The 23059-nt window shown below is 35.0% G+C and overlaps 1 long non-coding RNA gene across 1 annotated transcript; it reads right to left on the minus strand.

The window, feature by feature from the left end:
• Nucleotides 1-843: 843 nt before the first annotated feature.
• LOC137394994 (uncharacterized) lies at nucleotides 844-13457 on the minus strand. Its single transcript, XR_010978425.1, has 5 exons — nucleotides 13312-13457; nucleotides 10611-10667; nucleotides 6094-6150; nucleotides 3928-4060; nucleotides 844-949 (listed from the first exon to the last, which is right to left on the minus strand). It is a non-coding gene; the product is annotated as an uncharacterized lncRNA (long non-coding RNA).
• Between the last annotated feature and the right edge of the window lie 9602 nt (nucleotides 13458-23059).

The raw sequence follows: 23059 nt of genomic DNA on the forward strand, positions 1-23059 counted from the left end.
ATGATTATCGTCACTAATAACAGACTGGAAGTTCACTACAGCCATAATCTTAAAAAGACTAACTTGACCGTGCTGCTCTTGCTATAAGAAAAGAAAATGATAACTTTTGCTTTGATTTTTCTATTGATCTATTATCTTATCTATGATTATTTTTTATGATTTATATAATATTCATAATGCATATTATACAAAATAATAATATAACTGCGTATAGAATAAATGATGTAACTAATATAATTTGTAGAAAATTCCAAATGATAACCGAGATTGATGATTGATTATATTTATTAGCTATAGCTACAGTTAAAAAATCTGAACAACGCTAAAGATGAGTCTGGATATGGAAGCTAAGTAGGAGAACAACAAAACTGAGCTGAACTAGCAAGATAGCGAAATGTTGCGAAATAATAAATGCGTGTAATTATTTTATGCTAAAACTAATCTACACGTCAGAGGGACTGGTTCGGAATTCTAGGAGCGATGATTGTTAGGCCCAATTTGATTGTTCTATACTTCCAGGGATTAAACCAATTAAAACGCCGTGATTGTTATAGGAGAGCACAGTTGGCTTAATTGACCAATGGCACACAAGTCGATTTCATACGTCATATATTGATGATTACCAAAACACTTTTGTTTTTTGGTAGTCCTGTGTTTGGCTGGCTATATCTCAGCTTCTGGTTGGTCAATCTCCTTAATTCTTTTTTTAGAACATCAGTCAACACCTCAAGATGAATAATAAAGCATAATAATATTATGTTTTCTCTATTCTTTAAGTGGAAAGAAAATGGGATAAACTACAGCATTGAAATTAAAGCACTCTCACACTCACTTCATGAACAGTTCTGTCAAAATCTTTACTGATAACTCAGCTTGCACTTTTATTCCATAAGTGCCAGAGTCACATCTAGAAGCAATAGGTCGGCTTTGCGCTAGAGGACAAGCAAGGCTAAAAGTGATAAAAATTAGATAATACACAATAAACTTTCAAGTTCAATTAATGATGAGGGAGCAAAAGTATCCTACATGGGAGCTATTGCACACTTTAAACATGATATTTGTACCTCACAAACTCACATGGTCTTTTAGAGTAAAGTAGATGCTCCTATAACGTATACCTCCTATAGCATAAATTCTAGAAAAAGTCGGGCAATTTTGTGAAGTTTTTGCTTCGTACCGCGTAAAAATCTCCATATAACTTAAAGTGTATCATCGGGCGAGTTCTAAAGTTTGATTTGAGTGTTAGTCTGTCTTGCCACACCTGCGAGAAAAGAAAGCGACATACAGCGGTGTCAGAAGGTATTTGTCCACCTCAAACCTCACTGCCCATTTTAGGTAAATTTGTTGTAGTAGTCATGTAGAGGGATTGAACCCTGACAAACCATGCATCATTTAAAAGTAAATTAACATTAGATCTTGTTGACACCATCAGTAATAAAATTACGGTTAATCAGGGATCAATAATCATTTTTAGGCCAATCAATGTGAATCAGTGCTTATTAACTCATTTTCAAACGCAATATGACATTATTAATTTTCAAGTGGAATATTATCACAACAATAGAGATCATGTTGGACAGCATGTGCAGCAAAGGTTTACAGTTTTGCTTGTTAAAAGAGGAACAGCTAGAGATCCCAGAATTCATACCAGCGTCAACATCAACCATGGATAAGAAATGTGTCAACGACCTCATCATTCGCCTGCATACGATGGGCAATCTGAGCAATAGAAAAATAGCGAAGAAGCTTAGAGTATTTCAATCTAAAGAAAATTAAGTGGTAAAGAAATGAATGCAGCATCAAACCACCAAAGATCTACCACGATCAAGGCGTTTGAAAAAACCAGCTGTCCAAAATGATTGCTGGTTTCAGATTATGAACACTCTAGCGCTCGTGAGGCTTGTTCACAGCATGCCTAAGGCTGCAGAATGGTTATAGTCTGCAAAGGCTACCAGATAAAATATTAAAATGCAAAATAACCCCAATGGCTTTTTTCTGGGCCCATAACAGTACAAGACCGTTATTTTCAATTTAGAAAATAATTAAAGAAGAGATAATAACGAAATTTGCGATGACATATTTTCTGGTATGCAGTGTGAATTAGTAGGCAGCGGTTGATACAATAGAAAATATTTGGCAATTTTAAAATCTAGTTATTTCTATTTTTCAGCTCATTAGGATTGTTTTGATACAGGGTTTTATGTATGCAGTGCAAAATATTTCCAAATTATGATGAATTTATTGCAGTGCTACATTTACTTAAACAGGCAGACAAAGATTTTTTCCCAACACTGTACATAAAGCATTATACATATAATACATACAATTTCCATAACATTCTGACTCTTGTGATAATTTGTCTGAAGTGACAACGGAACAGAAAATAGGTACATATAGCAGTGCAATTGTTGATAAATACTTTAAGGCTATTGGTCGGTGCATCTGAATGTCACGAGTTGGAGTTGCAATCTTGAGCTCTTAAGAACGAATAGATGACGAAAAGGTACTATCGCTTTTTTATAGTGAAACTATTTTTTCTTAGTCAATTGTTGTAAGTCGCTGTCGCGTCAAACTATGCGCTCTTCATCAAATTATTGTCAAATTACCACAATCATGGTCTATTAAACCAATGAGGTTGATCATGAAAAGTTGTCGATGAAAACCAATAATACAGTTAAGGCACCGCCAATACATTCAAAAGAATGTAAGTCGGATTCTTACATGAGTGAGTTTGGAAAGGTCCTGAAATGGTTTAGACAATTTACATGTATGTTAACATTCTTATAATGAAAAATCCTTATCATGTAAACGTTCCTAGAACTGATCATCTCATTTTAGCAGCGCCTACTGTACAGTCATGTCTGATATGAGAGCAAAATGCATTCTGGGACAAAAGCTCGCAAGTTAATTTTCTTAAAGTCCTATTTCAAAAATGTTTTTTATATAAATTAACTAAAGATAAATTATTGTGTTGCCATCTTCTAAAAAACTACCAATAAGAGATATTACAATGAAAAAATACATGATTTTATTTATTCATGCTCTATACCCATGCCCCCAAGGCTACAAATACCTATGTAAAGGTTATGGTCTGCATTAAAATGTAGCAGTATTATGCACAACATAATTTTGAGTAGTGGCAGTATGCAGCAGTCCATACAGTAGCATACCGTATGGAGTTCTTACCTTTCAGAGAATCATAGCACTAATGATTGTGAGAGAGAGACCTGATGCAACACGCTTGGTACGCTACACTTTTGTGGCATCGCATAAAAAAACTTAAAGTATAAATTTAGTATAACTGAATTCAGCTTAATAAAAAATTCTTGAAAAAAATGTTCTGATCTTATATTAGAGCTAATTCTATTTTTTCTTCATTTTAATTTTTAAATCATCTCTTCCTGGCTGGAAACTTCTCGATTTGCTTATACTCTCATTTCCAGCCAAACTTTTTAAAACAAATCTGAAGCAGACCTGACGGGAAAACCAAGTGATGTAGTTTCTGTAACTGGCCTTTCGCATCTTTGGGCATTTAGTGATACATCAAAAACCACCTTGCAAGCTCGCATCTCTAATTTTCTAGAATTTCAAGGCGAAAGTGGGTAGTGAGATAGTGAACGGTACAGAATTTGTGTAAACATAAATTGCTTGAATTCTTAAATCTATTCATTGGTTATTGTTATATATATATATATATATCAATATATTTATTTTGAAGGTTTGGGGTAGACTGACACAATCTTCTGAAGAATCAATTGATTTCCTATAGCCGGTTTGGGTATTGACTCGTGTTCGCTTCAAATTCTGTATCATTTACGATTTTGCTACCCATGAAAGTTTATTATAAGTTATGACTAATGTGTTGAGAGTATATGGGAGGTCATTAAGTACAAAGTCCATCAAGTCAAGTAGTCAATGATGACTTACCAGCTGTTCAAAATTAGGTTGGGTACGTGTCTAATGACAGGGAAGAAGCGTTCAACTGACATTTATGATCTACTCATCGCCAAAATCTTCCGGAAGACAATGCAAGGAAGAGGACCTTGATGACCGCCCAGGCCTATATAGATGAAAGAACCGTGAGTCACCACCGGTTTGTATGTCAATGAATTTGATATAGAAATACATAAAGTGCTGGTCAAATGAAAAGCAATACACGAGATGTTATGGATGAATAGCTATGCAAATGGCTTTGTACTAACCCTTGGTATGAAATATTACCCAAGCCTGTGTCATTAGACAGCAACCACATTTGCTAGTTAAAGCTCTAATTTTCAAATAAATTAGACAATGCTATGTAAATACATGTAAGATAATATCATAGTTGTTAAATATAAATACAAACTTGTAAAAATCCATGATACGAAACCGAGTTTTAACCCGTTGATCCTTGCTCGATCTAATCAATGCGTGTCAGTAAACCTAGACAATATGTCCAGCAATCCGAAGTTATTAATTTTTTACCAAATATATCTAAACGTGCTAACAATGCAATGATATTTGGTGAAACAGCAGTACAAAAAGTCGGACAACCTACAGCAGATGTCATCAAACAGAAAAAAACAGTATGTCACCATTATTCGGGCTAAAACTATAAAAGTTCGCACGATTTTAAACACTCATTAAACATTTACAGATAATATTCATCCATAGCACGCTCATCATCTTTTCATGACTCAAAATATACTGGAAATTTATATTTATTATCGTAAAATTCCACATTTGTATCACAGTCATTTATGACCTACCAACGAATGAGTCATATTGATTGTTTCGCGATATCATTCTAATAAAATGTGTTATTATAATGAAAGAAGTAGATAAAGATAAGTGAAAAATGTTACAAATGGAAGTGAAATTTAGAGTCTAACATCCTGCGCAAGAATTAATTTTATTAGTTTTTGCTGTTGCTTAAAAACATATTTTGTAAACAGAACCATATGGAAGCCTGTATTCCGCCATTAAGGTTTCTGCCACAGCCTACGCAATTCCGTAATACCAGCTGTGAGGGTTCAGAGGGCTAACATTGATGAGATACTGCATTATTTACTGTTTTGGTTAGTATTGTTTCTTATACCTAAATTGTAAAACAAATGAAAAATAATTTTCTTTTGTTTTGCAGGTACAACTACAAAAACATTGACAACAAGCGTGATAATCTCAAATCAGAAGATTGGAGACTAAAATTATAAAAACACTACACCATTCTACGTCATTTTAATTGAACAAGTTGAACTGACTGAAACATGCTACATCTCCGGTGTTTTTTTTTTGTAAAACCTAACTTAATACATGACACCAGCATAGTCAGTGTGATATTTAAATGCAACTATAATTATTTCCCGAGTTGCATTAGTCCATAGCAAGCATAGTTGCTGAATATTGCACATCTTTCAAGTGGAGTAAACCCAGCACTTATACATTCTGCTCAAAGAGTTCTTGTGCCAAATCTCAAACTCAGCAGTCAAAATTCTAGCCAACAAGATAAAAATACTCAAACTTTTAAATATCAAGATTTGAGAGAATATAATTCCCGAATTTCCAGTGAGTATAATACTACTTTTTACTAACAAAAGTCAACCAAAATACCATGAGAACAGTAATACACAGTGTGGGTAAGGTTAGTCGGCTAGGCTATTAAAAACTAGATGAAATCATAATTGTTATATACAGGGTTAAGCTTTATAAGAGGGTCAGTATGGTGTAATCTCAAGAGTTCAAAACTTTCAAGTTGGAAACATTGGAAAACATTGAAATCAATGTTCAGAGGCTAAGCATGACACTAAACCACAAAAATGTTCATTTTATTGTCATGACCAGAGCTATATTGATTGCTAATTATGATTTTAGTTATGTGGGCCTACAGAAAAAGCTATCTTAAATAGTACTCCACCCTTTCCTATTATAATTAGTTAAAACAATATGATTTTTAAATTTCTTGTTGGCATGAGTAACAGTAACAAAATAACAAGAAAAGAGGGCGTTCAGCTAAAGACTAAGACACAGTTGTTATCAAAATTATAGACCATATAATTAAACCCTGAAAATAAAATTGAAAAAGGAGTCGCACTGTTTTATCTTGTCAGTACATACCTGCAACCAAAAGCAAGTCAGGCATCATAGCATCATTACGAAACACGATTGCAGAATCTACAGAAAAAAAGACAATTGATGGTGACCATGCATTCATGTTGACCAAGATAAGTTAGACAGTACATCACAAGTTAGACAAAGACACACGAGTAACTTATGTAAACAAGTGCCAGCGAGGTGTTGACAGTGGCTGATGGGATTAGCCATTTCTCTGAACTAAACAATCACCAGCCACGCTATTACATAATGCCATACACTCAGCTATACACAAATGGATGTTTAAATAATGCTAGCTACTGGATTATGACCTTCAGTTCTTGAACTGGGTAATGTCTGGCTCTGAAAGCTAAAGCTTGCAAGATACAAAAGGGGTCTCACAGCACATTGGAGAACTATCAAGCAAATTTAGTCATTGATTTTGCTAATGCTGCACACAAATTTGTTGCTAACTAGCATATTAATGTGTATACAGAGAGCTTAATTATTTTGCATGTATCTGTATCATGGTTCAAAAGCTAAGCTTGCTGAAAAATTATTTAGTAATTCATATCCACCAAAGCATTATGAATTATAGCAACTCTCGACTACTGCCAATCGCTTGACATTTCTACAGTTTCTTCGGCTTTTATGACTACAGAGGTTTTCTTGGTTTGCGATTAGGTCATCTGGAGTGTTCTTGTCCCTGCATACACATATATCTTTTTTGATCACTCAAACCTTATCTCTATCTCTTCTTCGAGTACATAGAACAATTTTAGTATTGTTCAATATATATAGGGGAAGGCGGGGTACAGTGTGCCAAGGGGCAAAGTGATCCACCATATATTTTTTAAATTGTAATTTGTATTTGGAGTTATCATTTTTACAAGAGGTCATGTGATCACTGGAGGTCCTTTTGAATAAAGAAAGAGCATTGGAAAGCTGAAGGTAAGAAATTTATTAACAAAAAACTGATTTTTGATGTTTTTTGTAAATTTCCAGCTTTGAGTTTGTGGTCTTCATTTTGTGTTAATGCTTTGTTTTACATAAATAAAAAAGTAGAGAAATATTATCCCATATGATTATAGTAAGCATGTAAAACATGAAAACTCTTGCGCATCTACAATTTCTTGCATGCTTATTTTTCTCAAGAAAAGTCAATTGGGGCAAAGTGAGCCAATGGCTCACTTTGCCCCGCACATACACAAACTCTCAAAAATGTTACACAAAACTAAAGCAAGTACTGCTTACATTTTAGAATGGTGCGAAACTACAAAGGTAAAACTGGGCAGGCAGTCATAAGTCAAGTAGAATATGCTGCAAAGATTATTGAAGAAGGAAATGGAAAGTCAATTAAAGAAGCTGCCAGAATTCATGGTGTGAACTGTATGACTCTTAAGAAGCATATTGAAAAAGGACGTGTTGGAGGTGCACAGCGTAGAAGTGAAACTAGTTTACACCAAGAAGCAAGAAGAAGAGTTGGCTGGCCATGTAAAAAATCTAGACAAAAGATTTTATGGTTTATCTACTGAACAAGTACGTAAACTAGCTTACGAATACAGCATGGCTAATGACCTGAGCATTCCACCAAGCTGGTCAAGAAACAAGAAAGCAGGTGAGCCGGTGTTTAAAGTGTAGCAACATGTGTCTACTTGGTTTAGATCTACGCTAAAAACATCCAAAGTAACTGTGACTAAAAACAAGACAACAAAAATAAGAAAAAACAGCAAACGGATTCTTCATCAGAAGAAGAGAGTTAGCCTAAGAATTATTGTGTTCTGATGAAGAGAGTCCAGATGAAGATGAAAAGGAAGATGTGCCAACTCCTACTAGAGACAATATTAACATCAATGATCATGTTTTAGTTTGGTACGAAACTAGCAAAGGTTGACTTGCAACAAAATTCACATTACAGTTATTTGGTATCAAAAGATTCACCATGTCTTACTCTGCTGTGTTGCAGGTGCAAAATATGTGAAAATGTGATTACAAGCTCTTAAAAGCTCAAAAACGAACAGTTAATCGTGGCCATCACGAAACCACCGTAGATTGAAATCAGTTTATTTTTCTGACGTAGTCATTACATTTGGTTGTTGTTTTGTCACGTGATGTTCTCACAGGAATTGAAAGGCCAATAAAAGGCTCAATATAAAACTTCTCGTAGCACTAGTTTAGGACAAGCACTTCGGGTTTTACCGAAGACCCTGTATCAAATATAGGTGCTCGCTACTTTACAGCTTTGTTTCGACTTGAACTAATCGTCTAGTCGTAATCTGATCATGTGACCCATACTTTGCGAATAATTTCTGCGACATTTTTCGATTATCACAGGTGACCAACAAGCTCATCATGTTTATCAGATGATGATATGTACTCCTTAACAAAGGTTAACAAATTAAACGAATTTTCACGGTAGATTATAAGTTATCAGTGCTGAAAGTGACAGCATTACAATGGCGATGAAATAGACACGTAAGAACAATAGACATGGTTTTATTGAATGCGTGAACTATATTTGTGAAAATATTTCTACGAATGAGGTTGCGTGAAAGTGTAAACAGAAGCCATCTTGTACAACTACGTCCCATTTGAGCCGTTTTGGAAAGAGATTCTAATCTACGGCAGTCTCGTGATGTCTGCGATTAACTGTTCGTTTTGAGCTTTTAAGAACTTGTAATCACATTTCCACATATTTTGCACCTACAACACAGCAGAGTAAGACATAGTGAATCTTTTGATACCAAATAACTGTAATGTGAACATTGTTGCAAGTCAACCTTTAATGTTTAGTATGAAAGAAGAGTCATGAAATGTAATCAAAACTCTGTTACCATCAATTTCATGAGAAAAGCTGGTGACTGCTTTGTTTATCCAGAGGAGGAAGACGTTCATGATGTTGACTTCGAATCTATAGTTATATTTTTGGGACAGCCAGTAAACACTGGTGGGACTCTGAGGGTTAGAAATCGAACTACATTCAGAGTGGAGTTATCTGCTTATACTGTAAGATAAACTATTCTCAATAATACTGCTGATAGAGACATTGTGGGCGACACACTTTTTACTACATTATTTCACGATAATGCTCATACGACTTGTTTCCACATTTTACGTTATAAACTATGTATATTTAGTTTACCATGTTCTATGTCTTAGTCATGAGTCAAATTTAATTAGCCCATTGTCACACTTTATGTTTTAACACAGTTAAAGATATCAAATATATATTATGTGCAAGCAAATCACATATTTATTGCTATGGCTCACTTTGCCCCATTGGGTGGATCACTTTGCCCCAGTAGTGGGGCAAAGTGAGCCAGGTGTAACATGTTGCAAAAACAATAAGTTCTCGCGATGGATCCAAAGTAGAGCATTGGAATTAAAATACAATAATAACAACATGTTGAACTCTCTATAGACCAAGTTTCTGCTCAATTCAAGCAGTCACTTTTATTTTATTTGAGAAACAAAAAAATTGGCTCACTGTGCCCCGTCTTCCCCTACTTAAATTGTAATTTTACAGGTGAAAATAACTTTTTTATCATTTTGCAGGTAGAACTACAAAAACATTGGCGACAAGCGTCAGAATCTCAAATAAGAAGAATGGAGACTAAAATTATAAAAACACTACAGGACTCCATGTCATATTTAATTGTACTAGTAGAACTGACTGAAACATGCTATATCTATGGTGTTTTATGTGTACAACCTAAATTATTACAAGACACCAGCTTAGTCATCATGATATTGAAATGCAATTATAATTATTTCCATAGTTGCATTAGTTCCTAGCAAGCCTGGTTGTTGAATATCACACATCTTTCAGTCCCAGTAAACCCAGCATTAATCCATTCTGTTCAAATAATTCAAGCGCCAAATCTCACACGCAGCAGTCTAAATTCTAGCCAACAAGATAAAAATACTCAAACTTTCTAATTACAAGATTTGAGAGAAGATAACCCCATGAATTTTCAGTGAGTTTCACTGCTAGTGCCAAACCCTAATTTGTACTAACAAAAATCAGCCACAATACAATCAGGACAGTACTACACAGTGTGGGTAAGGTTAGTCGGCTAGGCTATTAAGAACTAGATGAAATCATATTTGTTATAGACAGGGTTAAGCTTTATAAGAGGGTCAGTATGGTGTAATCTCAAGAGTTCAAAACTTTCAAGTTAGAAACATTGGAAAACATTGAAATCAATGTTCAGAGGCTAAGCATGACACTAAACCACAAAAATGTTAATTTTAATGTCATGACCAGAGCTATATTGATTGCTAATTATGATTTTTGTAATGTGGGTCTACAGAAATACGCTATCTTAAATAGTACTCCACCCTTTCCTATTATAATTAGTTAAAACAATATGATTTTTAAATTTCTTGTTGGCATGAGTAACAGTAACAAAATAACAAGAAAAGAGGGCGTTCAGCTAAAGACTAAGTCACAGTTGTTATCAAAATTATAGACCATATAATTAAACCCTGAAAATAAAATTGAAAAAAGAGTCACACTGTTTTATCTTGTCAGTACATACCTGCAACCAAAAGCAAGTCAGGCATCATAGCATCATTACGAAACACGATTGCAGAATCTACAGAAAAAAAAGACAATTGATGGTGACCATGCATTCATGTTGACCAAGATAAGTTAGACAGTACATCACAAGTTAGACAAAGACACACGAGTAACGCATGTAAACAAGTGCCAGCGAGGTGTTGACAGTGGCTGATGGGATTAGCCATTTCTCTGAACTAAACAATCACCAGCCACGCTATTACATAATGCCATACACTCAGCTATACACAAATGGATGTTTAAATAATGCTAGCTACTAGATTATGACCTTCAGTTCTTGAACTGGGTAATGTCTGGCTCTGAAAGGTAAAGCTCACAAGAGACAAAAAGTGTCCTGCAGCACACTGGAAAACTATACAGTAATACTTCAACTTACGAGTGCTCCAACGTACGAGAAACTTAAGATACGAGCCAGCTTTCTAGCAAGTTTTAGCACTAACATACGAGCCATGTTTGAGATACGAGCACTTGAGTGAGTTGCCAAGTATGCCGGAGATGTTTTATTAGAACAGCATCACTCTGTATTTTTCAACTGCTCAGGTTATACCGTTGTACCGTGTTTTTTTGTGCACGATTTTCTGTGCAGAATTATGTGAACTAAAAGTACTGTGCGTAGACCGAAAGTTTGCCAGTAAAATGAAAGATAATACAAAGAAAAAGATAATGATATGAGTCGATATAAAACGGAAAAGTATTGAAAAATATGCGAAATGTGTATGCGTGATTCAGATAGCTCGGCAATATGACAGAAATACATTCATAATTATCAAACAGAAGGATTATATTCAGGGCATTTAGTTCGCAAAAGGACTAGCCATAGTTTCTAAATGGTGCAGCGATCTTCACGACCGCTGATGGCATTGGACAAACAATTGGCCGGTGACAGCGTAACTGAAACGATGCAATGTGAAAAGGCCGGCGCTATCTATCCAAACTGTTTAATAGACATTCGGACAAGTTGGCTAGTGGTCGTGTGTTAACCATTTGTGACGACACCTGTGTTCGTCCTAATCGCAACATGTTGCAAGGGCGACAAAGGCAAATGTCCTTAGATAGGTTAATCTTAAAACGGCCAGCTAGTCGTGAAAGCGAAAAAAAGGAAAGATTTCTCGCTAACCAGTGAGAAATTTCAAACTATGAACGCCGAAGAAATTTTAATTACGTTTAGTTGAAAATGAAAGTTTGCTTTTAGGTTTGCTTCTAAGTTTGTCTTTTAACACTTTGATAAAATCTAAATTTATCAAAGTCAACTGTTGTAACGAAGGATAACTTATATCTCCCTCCCTGGCAAATGCTAGTGTTAACTGCTATTGTATGTATTTAATTTTACATTTTAATTAATCACATTTCCTTGCATTATTTTTATTTGTTGCTTTTTGAAAGCATGTAGTACGTAAGGACAATAGCCAACATGTTCTTTCTGTTACAACATCTTGTTTTGAGTGTTTTATTTGCTTTTTTAGAGTATGGAAACCAATCAATATATATTTAATTGTTCTATATATAAATTAATTGTACCAACATGCGAATAAATTGACATACGAGCTCAGTCTCGGAAAGCATTAAGCTCGTAAGTTGAAGTATGACTGTAAAGCAAATTTTAGCCATTGATTTTGCTAATGCTACACACAAATTTGTTGCTAACTAGCATATTAATGTGTATACAGAGAGCTTAATTATTTTGCATGTATCTGTATCATGGTTGATTAGCCAATCAAAAAAATGTTCAAAAGCTAAGCTTATGGCAAAATAGTCATTTTCTCTTAAGTAATATCTGCAACTGGGAATATTAATAACATCATTCAATAATATAAACATCCATGGTAAAAGATTTTTCTCATGTCATGCGTATCTAATATCCTTCACAAAGCCTTGTTAGCAAAGCTGATGCTACATGTAGTTCTAGCATTATACAATGTTGCTCATTTTACATCCATTTTTCGTCCTAAATTTCTAACTAAAAAATTAACTACTGCTAACTTTTGCCTTGCAATGGAAGCTTTGATAAGCATATGGTACGGAAATAATTTTTGTATGAATATTACAATATAAATTATATACCATTTCACTATTCAGTTCTTAAACATCCTTCTGTAAACCATATTATTGAAACAGTTGCTGTACATTTTTGAATCCCTTGAAATCTTTAAAAAGTTGAAAAACTTATCATTCGTGACCTTGAAGCTTTAATGTAAAGCATGCATCTAGCAACCAGTTAGCAAGACAACATTTTTTTGTAATCCATATCTACGGAAACATTACCAAGGATAGCGACTCTCAATTCTTGCAAATCACTTGACATTTCTACAGTTATCTTCAGCTTTTAAAACTACATATGTTGTCTTGGCCTGCGCAGTCAGGTGGGTTTTTGTACCTGCATATTTTTTGCTCCCTATAACTTTATATCTAAGGATTCATAACAGCCTTTCTCTTCTTTGATTTTCTGTTTTTCAGTTGTTATACGACTAACACATATATAAAGTCAGAATGACTGCGTTAAAAACATGAATATGAAATAAATGTTAGGCTACAATCATTCAGGCTTCTAATAAAAGTCCTAATTTTTTGTTACTTTGGATGAGTGACAACCATAAATTCTTTAGTTCAATGTAATCTCCAAAGTACATGGTAAGCCAGAGCTAAAGCATAAGCACACATACCTGCTACCTCCACTATCTGTCCTATTTCTTAAATAGAGTTTTAGCCTATCCTTGTTCGTCTAAATCAGAAACTAAAGCTAAAAGCCTGACTGTAACGAGATGGAATGAGTTAGATTTACAGCCTTACTTAGGCCTGGTTCGAACCAATATGGCATGTAAAACACGTGTGACAGAGTACCTGTTATGCAAGCGATCGCTCATGGACTACAAGCTCAGAGTGCGCGACTATTATGTCCTACAGAAAGAAATGTCGTCATTTGCGCAATTAAATTAATTTGATGCCCATACGCAGCTACACAATTTGTTTGCTTTCCAGCTGTTGGATACATAATGAGTCGAGATTACGCAGCTGTCCCCAGGTCTGAACCCGGCCTCACCTTAGCATGCGCAGACAAAGGAGTGCCACACTGATAATTTCAAGATAAGATAAACTTCACTACAGGATTTGTAAATCTTTGATGGTTTTAATTTATACGCTACCACGTGCACAATAATATATATATATATATATATACAATATATCATTATATTTTTAAAACAATAACTGCAAGAGACTTGCCAAATCATTAGTTCAAAAGGCAATGATGAAAGCGGGGATGAATTTGAGCACAAATTTAAAAAACAATATTTGCATAGTGCATAACATGCTTTAGAAAAAAATTCATTTGAAGCATATAGGTGCCTTTTAATGCTTTTTAAATGCTTTCTGGAAGGCTCACCTATCTGGTATGTCTATGAAATTTATTTTAAGACTGCAGGGCTTTCTGCAATGCTTTAAAACAGTATACCTTTCACAAGCTATCGGCATGCTTAATCCATCATGGCTAACTGATTGTCAATGACAGTAGTTTAAAAACACTGCTACATTAGGCGGCAGTAAAAACTTTTGTTAAATCTTTTCTTTTTCAGTTTAATATATTTGATATCTGAGTAAATACAAGATCTTTAAAATTTATTGAAAGCCTTTTACTAAAAGCATTGGAGTAAGTAAGAACGTCAAAGTTCAGAGTGACAGTTAAATGGCATTGCCTTAATTAGTGTGTCTCTATCAAAGCCGGGCACTGCTACACTTTTGCTGTGTCATTTGCTGTTAATTTCTCTCATCCTTTGTCCAGCCGGAGACACTCCATAGGTATTACGTAATTACTCTCGCATTGAGGGTCTGCTGCGCCAAAATGGACATTCACTGATCCCCATAGCTCATTGCTCTGGCAGTGATTATTTCTAATCACAATTATTCTAAACATAGATGTTTGGATTCATCAAATTGAAAAACATTTAAAATCCCTAATTGGAAATTATGCAACTCCTATTAAAACATACATGATAATAATTGAAAACTACCTTATGATGGAACAATCTTCTGCCAACACAATCTGTTTGAACTATTATAGCAATAACAAGTAACAGTTATTAGCGGAGAACATTGGCTAAGAGAACATTTCAGGGGTTGATGTAGATCTGGCCATCCATAGGAGCTTATTTGAGAATTGAACAATGAACCACAGTTTGAATGCCAGGAGTTCTAATTGAACAGGCAACGGCTGTCTAAAAAGATAATGAAACTTATGAAAGGTTGGGAAATTAAAAAGGAGCCTAGCTTAATCATTCTCCAAGTTTGTGATGACAGCTCACACCTAGAAAACAGAAGAACATTGTTTGGTTTAATCCAAACTTGTAAATACTAATGATTGGATCCGATAAGCGCCCCTAGCCCACATAGGTTGCTGTTTTTTTAGGTTTGGCTAACAGCTGAAGCCAAATAAGTAACTAATGTATTATTATTGTACCAGAAAATTTGGCCAATATCTTATTATTAGGTTATATAACATCTATAATAGATGTTATATATATCTATTATAGATGTTATATAACTCAATTATAAGATATTGGCCAAATTTTATGGCAAAAATTTCATTAAGAGTTGAAAAACATGTTTTCTTGAGTTGTTTGTGATAGATAGCCAAGCTACTTAATTGCAACGCAAATAAATGGCATTTTGTGCATTTCAAAAGCATAGTAGCAAGAGCTAATGCTTTCACTTCTACATATACAGTTAGGTAGTTGGTATAATGAATCAATTCGGGAGTGGCTACCGGTTTCTGTCTAGATTGCGTAATAGCAAATGTGCTGAGGTTCTACCATTCTGCTATGTCATACTCTGAACGTTTGCTGAGCCCTATAGTTTGTTGTTGATCTGTATTTCATTTTCATAACAATAATTTTATGAACCTATAAATCTGGAATATTTGATATAAAAAAATTTCATAAAAGGCTTTTATAAATAGACTTGGAAACAATATTTCAGTTTGTTTTTATAACTTTTTTGTGCATTGATAAAGCGATGTAAAGTACAATCACTACAAAGCTAAAACAATCCTCCTCAATATTTCTTACTCTTCCAAAAATATTACTTTCACTACCATCAGAGTCAGTGCTGCTATTTCTTGTCGGTTTAATGAAAAAAAAGTAAATCTGAATTAGCTATAATATCATCAACATAAGTAATTATCTGTTGTCTAATGTAAGTTATGTATCTTGGTCTACTAAAATTCACTAAATGCCTCTCATCTTCAGCTCTGTTGTGATACTCTCCTTTACTGTTAAAGCATACATAGCTCACTGACTCCAGCAAAACAATGCTACTAGCATAACTCATCAACGACAAAAACAGATACAAAAACCACAGCATAATTGCTTTATAATAGCATACCATAACATACCTTAGGCAAGACTAACTAATGACGAAAAACATCATGAATACTTTAACAGATGATTGAATGTGAGCCAGTGCTAAAACTAATATTAATGACATATTTAATGACAGACTTAATCCTACTCTGCTTATGATAGGTAATCCAATTCACATGTATCTCGGAAGGTTCTTACATAAAACTTACACAAAAATGTTGGTTTTTTCGGTTGGAAATGTCCAAAAAAAATTTAAAATTACCTTGTGATTCAATGCTAATTTTATACAACAGATTTTGGACAACATTGTCAATACCATAAAAGTCCTAAATATCATTGGTTATGTTGTCAACAGATAATAAAATCAGGCTACTACGCAATTACTGGGAAGTTCGCGAAAATGCGCAGTCGACCATATATTTCACATAAATGAGCATAAGGCAGTGAAAGCGTATACGACACTGTATATTGTTAGTCATATGTACATTTTGTGATCGAATCTTAGGAAAACCAGAAACATGAGTGTACCAGGACCTTTGAAATTGAAATGGAAAATTGGAAGTTGAAATCCATTGAAAACTACCAACTAAAAATGTATAATGGTAAAAATTTGATTTAAAAAAAACAAAACACCAAAGGTAATATCAATTAGCTACCTATAGGAAGTGCGACTTTGGCTTTTCCAATCGTTGAAAGAATATACAGTAGGCCTACATTACGAGCTCCTGCAGCATAAATAATCTTTTCCAGTGAAGTTTACAATATATTGATTGTACAATATAAGAACAGTAAAATACATGTGAATTGCACAACCCATTCAAAGACCTTTCCAAACTGACCTTTCGGGCATACAAAGAGGAAAAACTTGACGTAATTTTTTTTAAATATGTGGGGTGTACTGTAACTGCAGTAATATTAGGGTGCATTGACAACTTTTCTCTGTTTTTGATCCACCTCATTTGTTTTTTACCATTTTTCAGTACTTCCACAATAACTTGGGGAGCGTACATCTTTGACGTTCATTTACAACGATTTACTAATTTTTCTAAACAGCAATGTATAATCTGCAAAGGAAAACTAATAACAAATATTTTATGTCTACAAGGAAACAAAACAACAAAATATTTTACAAAAGCTGTTCTGCCTGCTCATCACCTATCTGTATTCAGAGGTCAAGGTTAGGAAAAAATAGAACTAGTGATGATACTCCCACTCGTTACATCCACATTGGTGGACTTACGCTGTAACACCTGCGCCAATCAATCGCCTTTATATATATGAACATTGCACAATTACCCTATTCTCTGTTTTGTCGGTACATCTGGCAATCTGTCACAACCAACTAGATTGCTACAAAAATTATATACATAATATGTATAATGCTATATTCACATAGTCTTCTCTCTTACATGTGAAGCAATCAATATAAACTAACGTTTAAATCAAAGTTGAGAACTTACTCGACTTAGCATGTAATATGGAATTTTTTTGGTAGTCGGAAGCAAAAACTTTACAGAAATGTATTTCGTCTAGACTTTAGTTCTAAGAGGTATAGGCCTACGTTATAGGAGCGTTTACTGTATATGGTAAGATATGGGGTTTACTATAAGATAAGCGTTTACTATATATGGTAAGAGTGATGGGAGTGATAAGAATGGCTTAGCCTTGTGGTTGGTCACTCTTGTTAGTAGACTTGCGGTCTGAATGTCATGAGTCCAATATACTGCAAGGCGATTTTCTCATTGCTAAAGCTTTATCGCTATAATTTGGTGAATGAATGACAGACAGACAAACATTGAGATTTGTGTATATATATATATCTGGATTTAACCCTGCATTTATTTATTCTAGCTTGTTCAAACTGCCATTGTGTTATCTTAAAAATTCTAGCAGCAAGGCCAAACGGCTAACATAAATAATATACAAGCTAGGGCCCAGACAGTTCTATTTTCCAAACAGCTTTCTGTAAACTGCATCATCTGATTTGCTCTAAGGTCAGCATATAGCATGCATGCATATACCGTAACAAAAATAGGTATTTTTAATGTTTTATGTTTGAATGTACATGTTGGTTCTAGTAAGTGTTACAGAGCAGGCTTTATTATTCACATGTGTGTTCTACCACTCTTTAACTAGCTCTGCCTTACAAACCTGGCCCTTCAGGCTGAGAGCCACATAATGCGTATATAACGAGTATGTGATAATATTGCAAAATACTAGATAAGCAGCTGTAATAACATTGGCCTTGCTTTGACTGCAGCAGCCGTAAATAACATCTCTGTCATATCTAGAAATACTGTGACGATTAATCACTATGTTTCCATGGTGCGCAGTACTGCGAAGCAGCCCCCCTCCGAAGTCGGGAGGATTGTACGTTTCCATGCTGCGCAGTGGTTTTCAGAATTTCAGCAAATTAGACAGAGAAGAGAAATTGTATAAATCGAATCGCCTGATGGAGAAATAGATTCGATCACGGATACCGAACGTCATAAACGGTCTTTTTATGATTCTGTTGTCATTATACTTCTATTTACAATACACATTCACAAGGTTTTACAAACCTTAACACACTTTTTACAAAGTATGTTAAGTATATTTTTAATAGGTATTTTCAAGTAATATATTATTTTTACGTTAATTTAGGACTTGCCACCTATTTTTCGAAATGTGTTGGCATCGATAACAAAGTCCAGGAATGTAATCACCTCATCATCCTCGTGAATGCAGACCATAATTAAATTTAAGTGAAAGAAGATCAGAAGAATAAAAAAAACAAGATTAGCAGGACAACCTTTGTACTAGTTTATGGCCTTCGAAGAATCCCTATCCACGGCATGAGAGCTATGTGCAGCCACTGCGCAGTCGCTGTTTCTTTGCTGCGAATTTGCACTGGCTTCGCACTGATCAGTGCGCAGTGATTTCAGTGAGAAGACGCCGTTTCCATGATTCGGAGATAGCGCAACTCCGAAGCTCTGCGCACCATGGAAACATAGTGAATGTTAGTCTTGCTTCATAAATAGGTGTATTTATAGGCCCGCAGGATAAACCCGGCAATCAGCTGAAACTTGACCACTCCGACCCATATTTCTCAGTCCATTGGTCACCTGCACCTAAATTAGGCAGGGCTAAGAATAAAGGGAGTAACAGACAGAAATTCGTGCCTGTCCCAGCAACTATAGGCAATGAATTGGTACACCACAATTAGCTCTAAAGGTTAGCTCTGAGGTTGATTAGGTAACATTGTTTTATGGACTGGCTTGATGATCTGGCCAAATACAGAGCTGAATGCAAGCTGATGATACTAATTAATCTTGGCTTCACTCACATTTTCATTGCTACATCATCCAATATGACTAATGTTGAAGTATAATCAAAATAACTATATTATAGCATTTGTAGACTCCTCCCCTCCTGATACATGGAGTTTTTAAAGAAGGTGCAAACCAACGGTGAAGGCCTCAACATCGCTTCAAAATCTTATAAATCGCACTGTCAAATACTTCAAAACCACTTCTGTCTCTTAAATAACCTATCTAAGAACTGTGGTAACTGAAGGCCAAAACTTCATGCTGGTTGCTTTCATGACACCAAGGCCAACCTTGCGGGTTCTCAAAAAGGGCACCTGGCTCCATAGATGTTAATTAATATTGAGGTCAAGCCTTTTCTACTTGTGGCTGCTACTTGCCAACAGACAGCGTGTGTAATAAGAAAATTGTGATAATAATTGAATTTTCGCATCTAGTTGCATTTTTTCAACAATTCATCTCAACAACTATTAGACATGGTCATGATAAAAAACACTCTAAAATAATTTGAGTTATGACATACTAAACTTTGAAGTATAAAGAATTTATTGTATTATAAACATTTCCAAGTTTTCCTAATATTTTTCAGATATATGGTAAAAGTGAGAATATTTTTGTCCCCTTGTTAATATATGTTTGCGTGAATCCCTGTTGCTATCTTCGTTCAAATGCCATTCATGGACAAATTAAAAGTATGTTGGAAACTCATTAAATAAAAATGAGACTGTAAAAATCAACCATTTCAGTTAAGCACACATGTTTTGGCTTTATTTTAAAAATTGGAGTTTTGCAAAAATATATTTGGCATATAATTTACCAAGTTTAACTAAAAAAACCTCATAGTCTCAGATTTTGATGATTTTTTTAATATGTTGTTGACCATATTGAAAAGCGCTTATATCCCAAATTTTGATATTCTAGGGTCATTGGTTCAGGTGCTAAGAAGATTTCAACATTGACCATTTGTAGCCCGAGTTTGAGGGCATAGCACATCTACATGTAGCTGAATTTAGACTCATATGATCTGAAGAATATACAAGTTAATTATCTAGATTTTTGTGTCTACACAAAGTTTCTATATTTACACAAACAAATATGTTTGAAATTTTTTGGATAAATAATGGGGGAGATAGATGACTTAAACCAAAAAGGAACGAAAATGCTATTTTAGCGACTATTCAAAAACAATTATCCCTCCTATCATATAATTTGCCTTTGTTTCTGTTATTATTTCTGAATTTCTCCATGCCTCAGCTATCCAAAACTAGTCTCATCTTCTCTGTAGATGTATCAGGTCAGCGTCTGGAAGCTATACAAGAATAAGGTCTTTGTCGAATTACTGCAAAAGGAAAGGTCAAGGTCAACCTGCGGTTTCAACAGTCGCACATTTTTCTCATGTTTTACACCAATTAGCATATGCAGATTTCATTAAAACTATCAAAAGTTTGTGTTTCAGCCTGTAAAATGCTGAAAATTGAGTTACAAATGCCCTCCAAACTCCTTTAAAACTTGCCTCAATCAAATGAGGTTATCCCCCCTTGTCAAGCTTTAACTTGGCTGATTATTAAAATATTATCCTATCAAGTTCAAATATGCCGTGTAATTTTGATTTGTGATTGTGGTAGTAATGAGCCTAAAATATTTTCTTAACTTACATTCCTCAATGTTATCAATTGTTGTAGCTTCAAATGCATATGCTTTGCCTGAGTTGGTGGTAGATGGCGGCGCCACAGCTAATAGAACATGCTCTTGTGGTACCCAGCAGATGTCATCTTGCTGTGGCCATGTGAAATTGTTTGTTGAGCCTTTGCACATGAATCTCACATTAACACAAACGTTCTCTCGATCATAGCCAATTGCCATCCTCATATACCATCGACCATCATATATACAGGCCAGATATTGTCCAGGTTGAGGTGTTAAGGTATTGCTGGTAACATGTGAGTCATCAGTCTTCCCAACTTTGTATTCTTGCAGCGTACATTTTTCATCAACCAGTGGTGAAAGTTTGCAAACTTCAATGGCTGTTCTACTGAGCGGCTTGAAACAGTGCTGGTTCTGAAAACCAATGACTCGTTGTGCTGCCTTGAACCTTGGTTTTTAATTCGCTGCTTGTTCTGCGACTTCTTCAGTGAGTACATAAAACACCTTCACCCCAGCAATGTTTTCTCTAGCATAATTGCACAGTGGTTTAGCACTGAGCAGTCTTTCTTTTCCTGACTTAACTAACTGCTTGGAGTGACGGGTGGCCAGTCTCTTGACCACCCCGCGAATCCCATCTCACGGACCTTTTTCATGTGAGATGGCAAAGAAGCTCCAAGATGCTGTAAGATTGAAATCAAGCTCATGGTAACATAAGTTGGCAAAGTTCTTGTAATTCTTGTATTGGGTGCCAGATTCATCACTGAAATAATTCACATGAGTCACTTGATGTAGGTTTTTTTAATGAATCTGATGAGCGTTCTCTGGAATGTATGTATACAATCTAAAATGCGTTATCCGGATTGTACGCTTTGGATTGTAATCTAAAAGTGCTGCAAAAATTGTTTGCGAAGTATTGGGTCACATAATCAGATTACGGCTTGCCGATTAGACCAAACCAAAAGAAAACGGTAAAGTAGCAAGCATCTATATTTGATACGGTGTCTTCGGTAAAACCCGAAGTGTTTGCCATAAACCAGTTCTACGATAAGTTTTATATTGAGCTTTTTATTGGCCTTTCAATTCACATGAGAACATCACGTGACAAAACAATAACCAAATATCATGTCTACGTCCAAGAAATAAAGATATTCGAATCTACGGCAGCTTTTCGTTTTTGAGCTTTTAAGAGCTTGTAATTACATTTTCACACATTTGGCACCTACACCACAACAGAGTAAGACATGGTGAATCTTTTGATACCAAATAACTGTAATGTGAATTTTGTTGCAGGTCAACCTTTAAGTCAGGAAAAGAAAGACTGCTCAGTACTGAGCAACTGTACAAGTATGCTAGGGAAAACATTGCTGGGGTGGAGGTGTTTTATGTACCCACTGATGAAGCCGCAGATTAAGCAGCGATTTTGGAACCAAGGTTCAAATCAACATAACGAGTCATTGGTTTGTAGGAAACAGCACTGGTTCAAGCCACTCAGTAGGAAAGCCATTGAAGTTTGAAAACTTTCACCACTTGTTGAAAAAAATGTATGCTACAAAGATATAAAGTTGAGAAGACTGATGACTCACATGTTACCAGCAATACCTTAACACCTCAACCTGGACAATATCTGGCCTGTATATATGATGGTCGGTGGTATATGGGGATGGCAATTGGCTATGATCAAGAGAACAATGATGTTAATGTGAGATTCATGTGCAAAGGCTCAACAAACAATTTCACATGATCAAAGCGAGAAGACATCTGCTGGGTACCACAAAAGCGGTTTTTTATTAGCAGTGGTGCCACCACCTGCGACCAACTCAGGCAAAACATATGCATTTGAAGCTACAACAACTGATAGCATTTAGGAATATATGTTAATAAAATAATTCAAGCTTTATTACTATCACAATCACAAACCAAAAGAAAACAGAAAATTTGATAATGAATGGATAATAATCAGCCAAGTTAAAGCTTGACAAGCGGGATCATCTCATTTAATTAAGGCGATTTAAAAAGGTGTTTGGAGGCCATTTGAAACTCAATTTTAAGCGGTTTATAGTATGAAACACAAACTTTAGAAGGTTTTAATAAAATCTGCATATGTGAAT

This window comes from Watersipora subatra, chromosome 4 (genome assembly GCF_963576615.1).
Source record: "Watersipora subatra chromosome 4, tzWatSuba1.1, whole genome shotgun sequence".
NCBI classification, from domain to species: Eukaryota; Metazoa; Bryozoa; class Gymnolaemata; order Cheilostomatida; family Watersiporidae; genus Watersipora; species Watersipora subatra.